The sequence below is a fragment of the Carlito syrichta genome, unplaced genomic scaffold, assembly GCF_000164805.1.
Source record: "Carlito syrichta isolate Samal-C Ts95f unplaced genomic scaffold, Tarsius_syrichta-2.0.1 Scaffold304770, whole genome shotgun sequence".
Lineage (NCBI taxonomy): Eukaryota > Metazoa > Chordata > Mammalia > Primates > Tarsiidae > Carlito > Carlito syrichta.
Window position 1 is genome coordinate 221,654 of NW_007248866.1, and position 7,105 is coordinate 228,758.

Genomic DNA, 7,105 nt, shown 5'->3' on the forward strand with positions numbered 1-7,105 from the left:
GTAATCTCAGCATTGTGGGAAAGCTGAGGTAGAAGGATTGCTTGAGCCCAGGAGTTTGAGACCAGCCTGGACAACATAGTGAGATTTCATCTCTACAGAAAAATAAAAAAAATTAGCCAGGTATGGTGATGCACGCCCATAGTCCCAGCTCCTTGGGTGCCTGAGGTGGGAGGCTGCAGAGAGCCGTGAGCATACCACTGTACTCCAGCCTGGGCAACAGTGAGACTCCGACTCAAAAAAAACTTTGAATGAATCTCACTGTTGTCGGTTGCATACATTACAGCAAACAGAAGCAGCATTCACAGACAGGTACCACATACAATGAGTACATAGTCAAGAATCACCAATGAGGAAGACCAACAGCATGGAACAGAAGCACCAATACTGGTAGAATCAACAACCGAGGATGGTTAGGACAAACCAATTCAGACTTTACAGACACTTAGGGAATTATGAACAAAAATTGACAAAATATTTACCCATAAATAAGACCCCAACCAATTCTAAAAAAGAGCAATGCTCTAACCACAGTAATAAAGTTAGAAATGAACATGAAAGTACCGTACAGCCAAAAAAGATCTATCAACATATAATTTTCTCACCATCTTTCTAAATAATTTTGAGAGAAAATAAAAATGAAAAAGTCAAGTGATTTAGAAATGAACAATGAGAACACTATACACTGAAACCGTGGGATGGGCTGAAGTAATTCTCAGGAAGAAATGCATACACCAATAAGCATATTTAGTGAAAAACGAGAAAGGCTGACTTGAAATAAACTAAGTTTCAACTCAAGAAACTTGAAAAAGAATAAAAAATCCCTCAAAATGGGAGGAAGGAATTTACAAAAATACAGCATAAGTCAATGAACTAGAGAATAAAAAATATAGATGTGATTAATAAAAGGAAAATCTGATTCTTGAAAAAGGTGAATGAAATAAATATAGAGGGGGAGAAAAGGAGGCCGACACATAGTTGCAGAAAGGACAAAGTTTACATAGGTACAAACATGAGTAATTATGTAACACTTCCAGATTTAAAACAGCAAAGTCCTTGCATTCCTTGACATTGTTGTAATTTTTAAGTAAATCCCTTAGAAGCAGAGGTTATAACTTTCAAACTTATAAAGAGAAAAAAAATGAAGAAAAAATTAATCTAAAAGAAGAGAGGAAAAACCCAGAACAGGGAGATATGAAAAGCGCCAAATAAAAGGTTAGTTATGAATCCAAATATGGTGATTTTACTAAATGCAAAAGACTTAAGTTATCTTGTTAAAAGACAAAAAGCCTTAAGAATTAAAAAAATAAAATCCAACTAATGACCAGAGGACACATTTGAAACGGAGGCTGAAAGCAAAAGTATGAACAAGATATATTGAGTAAATTCTTACCAAATAAATATCATATAAAGTAGACTTTATGACAAAAAGTATTATTAGAGATAAAGGGGGTCACTTCCTAATGATGAAAGTTTCAATTCAATAGGAAGATTTCCAGTATTAAATATGTATGCACAAAAAACATAGCCACAAAATATATGAAACAAAAACCCAACAACCTTTTTCAAAAATATATACAGTATGGCATGATAAAAGCCAATTTGAGCTTTTTCCCTCTCTTGCACGCTCTCTTTCTGTCTCTCTTCCCTCTGTCTGTCTCTCTATCTCTGTCTCTCTCTTCCATCTCTCTCTCACTCTCTAGAATGGGCAACAGCTGCTGCAGTTGGAGGAAGTGAGTTATCTGGACTCCTCACCGCCAGACCTCCCCTGGCCCAAGGTCCCAGGATGGAGACCCAAGAGATGTGGGGCACCAGGCCCTGGTGGTGGAGGCTGTGCTGTAGTGCTTGGTGCCCTGGGCTTCACAGGGGCAGGAATTGCCACCGCCTCCGTGGCAGCCAAGATGATGTCCCAGCTGCCATCGCCAACGGGGCTCAGTTGCCATGGACAGTCTGGTGGCCACTCTGTAGTCGGTGGGTGTAGCTGGATCCTCCCCGTCATCTAACATCTTGCTGGGCTCCGTGGGATCTATCTTCGGGGCCTGGCTGTGGGATTCAAAAAACCCCCTTCTCCTCTTCCAGTTGAACCCAGGGCTGAAGGGGATTGTCCAAAAGCAAACATATCCCAAGCTGAACCTCCAAAACCCCCACTTGTGTCAGAGAAACACCAGGAATAAAGACCATGTGCAGACGGCCAAAAAAAAAAAAGCCAATTTGAGAAAAAAGAGCAAAAAGCAAGGAAAAAAGGAAATAGCCTTATTAGGCATTAAAGTATATTATAAAGCCATATTAATAAAAATAGTATAGTAATGACACAACAATAGACCAATGTTATGGTACAGAGAGCTCAGAGTCAGACTATGCATAGATAGAACCTTAATAGACAATAAAGAGGGCATCTCGAATTGGTGGAGGAAAGACATTATTGGGAAACCTGACTCTCTATATGAAGAAGAATAGAACTGCTTTCAAACCTAATATCGCAGACAAAGTTGGATGCTGGATGGATTTAAGACCTAAACATAAAAGATAGAACTGCAGAACTAATAGATAAAAAAGGAAAATCTATACTAGCAGGAGCAGGGAAGGACTTCTTAAATAAGGCTTCCAAAACACATACCAAAAAGCTTAAAAAATTTAGTGAAATTGCATGAAAATTAGAAATTTCAATTCTGTGACAATGTATCAGGCTCCCAGCAAGCAACAGATGGTACACCCAAAATGGGTAATTGGAGGATGTTTTAATAAAGGGACTATCTACAAAAGTGTGAACAGGCTTTTAGGGAAGCCACAAGAAATGGGGCAGGATCCCCAGTAACCCAGAGTGAGGAACTGTCAGCATCTCTTGGAACTCAGGGATGGGGCCTCCCAACAGCAGCTGTGAGTTTGGCTGCAGGAGGCAGATACCCACAGAAGCCCTGCAAGAAGGGGACTGGGGAGTCATCATCCTCACTTTCGTCTTCTTCCTCCATCTGATTTCCTAGCTGGGCTGGAAGCCAGATGGCAAGGGAGCAATTTGATGCAATCATACAGCTCAGTCTCCCAGGGTACAGAACAACGTGGCAGAGTAGAGTGGATCTGGAAGGACAAATGGAAGACATGCGGCACAGGAGGAGCCCACAGGTGAAGACCTAGGTAGAAAACCTGTTAGAAAAGTAGCCAAAGGCATAAATGGGAAGATCTCAGAACAAGGAGCCCAGGGGTCCAATGTGCATCTGAAGACATGCTTATAATCACTAGTAGCTAGAGAAATGCAACTTATAACATCAGTGAGCCATCTCTTTTACACCCATCCTAATTAGGAGGCTGTCAAGGATGTGGGGGAAATGAGAACCTTATGCACTGTTGATGCCATTCTGCAAGATATTAGTAGAATTAAGGAATGTCATGATCCCCACAATCCTGCTTCTGGTTATACATACCCGTTATGGGACACCGTGAAGATGTTCATCACAGTGCTGTGTGGGTGCCACAGAGCAAGAGGCAACCTGTCTACTGAGCATAATGTGGTGTGTCTGTTGAGTTACTATCCAGCACTTAGAAACAGTGACTAGATAGATATACACATGGCAACACAAATAGGCCCAAAATCAGCATTGAATGAGAAGTAAGCAGAATGCAGACCAGAACATAATAACATTGAAGTCAAAAGCCTATACACACAATTGCACTTCATAACTTTCTGGCATCCATATGTTGTCAAGGACATGTGTCCAGCCCATTCAAGTGGTTGCTTAAGGAAGGGAGAAGTGTGGGAGGGCGCAATGAAGATCAAGGGGAAACGTGATAATGAAGAAGGACCTTGAATGTACTGATGGTGAAAGCACGCCTTGAGCCAAGGCATGGGAACACTCATACTTCACCTCTGGTCCACCCAGCAGGAACAAGGTATATGAACATCTCAACCCCCACACCTTACATGACCTTTAATGGGAAAAGATGAGAAACATTTCCACTAAAGACAGTGAAAGGTGCAGACAACAGTCAGAAGGGCATCCCCAAGATGGCTCTGCCTCCCAAAGACAACAAAGGCCATAAATTCCTGCCTTTCCCGCCCGCGCGAAACTTAAACCTGTGCTCAAACAACCTCTTCCTATAGAAATGCTACCTCATAGTCTCCTCCAATAAGACTCAGGCACGGCACTGGCCTGCCCCTGCAAGGTTCATAAATATACCTTTCTCCCTGCATAGCTCTCTCTCTCTTATTCCCTCTCTCTGTCCCCGTCATTCTCTCTCCTTTTCTCTCTCTCTCTCTCTCTCTCTCTCTCTCTCGCTTTTTCTCTCTGTCCCCGCCACTCTCTTACTCTCTTGCTCTCTTTCTCTCTCAGTCTCTCTCTCTTTCTCTCTCTCTCTTGTCCTTCCTCGGTTACAGTCCCTTCGTGTAACTGCCCCTTTAATAAATCTCTCAGTTCAGACCGGCGTGGAGTCGTTACTGGGCGCCCAAAACTTCTTTCAGACAGGACCAGACAAGGAGTGCCTTGTCACCTGGACTCATTCTGAAGGTCAATCTGTTACAACCTGATTCAGTCAATCAGCTACTGTCTTGTTGTGGCCAAAGAGAGAGAGGCAGAAGCTGGGAGAAAATGGGAGTTTATTCTGAAAACTGGAAATCAGGGAACAGGTTCAGGTATTGACTGAAAAACTTGTTCACTGAGGCAAATTTTACATTCAGTATTTATAGCTAAAACAGGCAATGTCTTATCTATTTCAACTGTTGATTAACAGTGTCTATGTGTCTCATGATCATTACCCAGAGTTCTTTTGTAAACAGTGTTTAAGCTTCTCAGCACCTATTGGCATAAACCAGCGTCTAGACTACATTAATCTTGTTTTTTTTAAACAATCTCAAACTGAACTTTTTCTATTTAGTTATAATAGCAAGTTCTGGCTCACGTATGACCTGACTAATGATTACATAAGACATGAATCTAAACTGAATACCTCAAAAGAGATTTACATTTAAAAAATGAGTACATTTTTTTTTTTTTAGTTGGAGTCTCCCTCTGTCGCCCAGACTGGAGTGCAGTGGCCGCTCCCAGCCACTGCAGCCTCGCCCTGCTGGGCTCCAGCAATCCTTCCGCCTCAGCCTTCCAAGTAGCTGGAATTACAGGCGCATGCTACCACGCCCGGCTCATTTTTTGATTTATTGTAGAGATGAGGTCTTGCTTGCCCAGGCGGGTCTCGAACCCGCAGGCTCAGGCAATTCACTCACCTCGGCCTCCCAAAGGCATGGGATTACAGGCTGAGCCACCGAGCCCAGCCAAAAAATGAATGCACTTTAAGGGTTTTTTTTATTTTGAGTTGGAGTCTTACTCTGTTACCCATGCTGGAGGGCAGTGGCACGCCTCATGGCCACCGCAGCCTCAACCTGCTGGGCTCCAGCGATCCTTCCATCTCAGTCTTCCAAGTAGCTGGAATTACAGGCGCGTGCTATAACACTCAGCTAAATTTTGATTTATTGTAGAGACGAGCTCTCACCAAGTTGCCCGGGCTGGTCTCAAACCCATGGGCTAAGACAATCTACTCACCTTGGCCTCCCAAAGTGCAGGAATTACAGGCTGAGCCACTAAGCCTGGCCCGCTTTAAGGTTTTTAAGGCATTTCTATTGAGTCTATTTCTTATCTCTTGAAGGTCTTTTCAAAGGCATGTAACTTTTTCACTTCTCACCAGCAGCTGTTTTCTTCAGCACCAGCTAGTTAGATAAATTGTCCTTCTAAATCAGTGGGCAAGGCCATGCTAACACAAAAGAAGGGGGGGTTATATTCTGAGGGTAGTGAGTGAATTGGGCGGGTGAGAAGAAAAAGAAAAAAAATGTGTATTTTAAGTTCTAGCGGTTTATATTCAGCTTGTTCTTTTTTTTTTTTTTTGAGTTGGAGTCTCACTCTGTCGCCCAGACTGGAGTGCAGTGGCTGCTCCCAGCCACTGCAGCCTCGACCTGCTGGGCTCTGGCGATCCTTCCGCCTCAGCCTGCTGAGTAGCCGGAATTACAGGAATGCGCTACCACACCCGGCTGATTTTTTGATTTATTGTAGAGATGAGGTCTTGCCAAATTGCCCAGGCGGGTCTCGAACCTGTGGGCTCAGGCAATCCACTCACCTCAGCCTCACAAAGCGCGGGATTACAGGCTGACCCACCGAGCCCGGCTTCAGCTTGTTCTTAACTATGAAAATAAGCCTCCCCTTTTTAAAAAATAATAATAATAAAAATAACCAAAATGGTTTCTTCTTAGCCTGTTACATTTCCCCACTGTCAGGTCAAGTCATGATTTCTATCATGGAATAATGAACTCCCTTGACCTAAACTTTTGAACAGCATTTTCCTTATGTTGGTTTTTCTCAAAGTCATAGCTACATGGTTAGGCAATCTAGCTATGCAGGCTAGACAGCATTTGAGTAAAGCATATAGGGGCACCCTATCAACATAGTTAACAAGAAACTTCCCTATTCCAACTATGATGTCTTTTAGACCCATGGGAATCCAAGTGAATATTCTCAAAAACCAGTCAGTTACTTTAGAGTTTATTTCTCTACTGCAGGTGTCAGCATCTCCTATGATGTCAATGTTAGCTTTTATCTGATTTACCATGTTGGTGATGTTACCGATTCATCCAGAATGAATATACACCGTTCAGTATGTATGATTGCACCAGTTCCCCCTTGGGAGGATGTTAGGATATCTAGGGTCATTCTATTTTGCAACACTGCCTTCTGCATTAGAATCATTTCAATACTTATCAACATCAAGCTATTTTTGATTTTATTTAATGTTTGCTGTGTGAACTTAGCCAGAGCGTCAATAGGAAGAGACCTAGGCCTATATTGGGCATAAAAAAATTAGGAAAGGCCGGGCGTGGTGGCTTGAGCTTGTAATTCCAGCACTTTGGGAGGCTGAGGCGAGATAATTGTCTGAGTTCAGGGGTTCGAGACCAGCCTGGGCAATCTTATCTCTACAATAAATCAAAAAATAAGCTGGGCATCATAGCGTGCCTATAGTTCCAGCTACTTGAAAGGCTGAGGTGGAAGGATTGCCTGAGCCCAGCAAGTCAAGGTTGCAGTGGCCGTGAGCATGCCATTACACTCCAGTCTGGGGAACAGAGTGAAACTCCGACTCA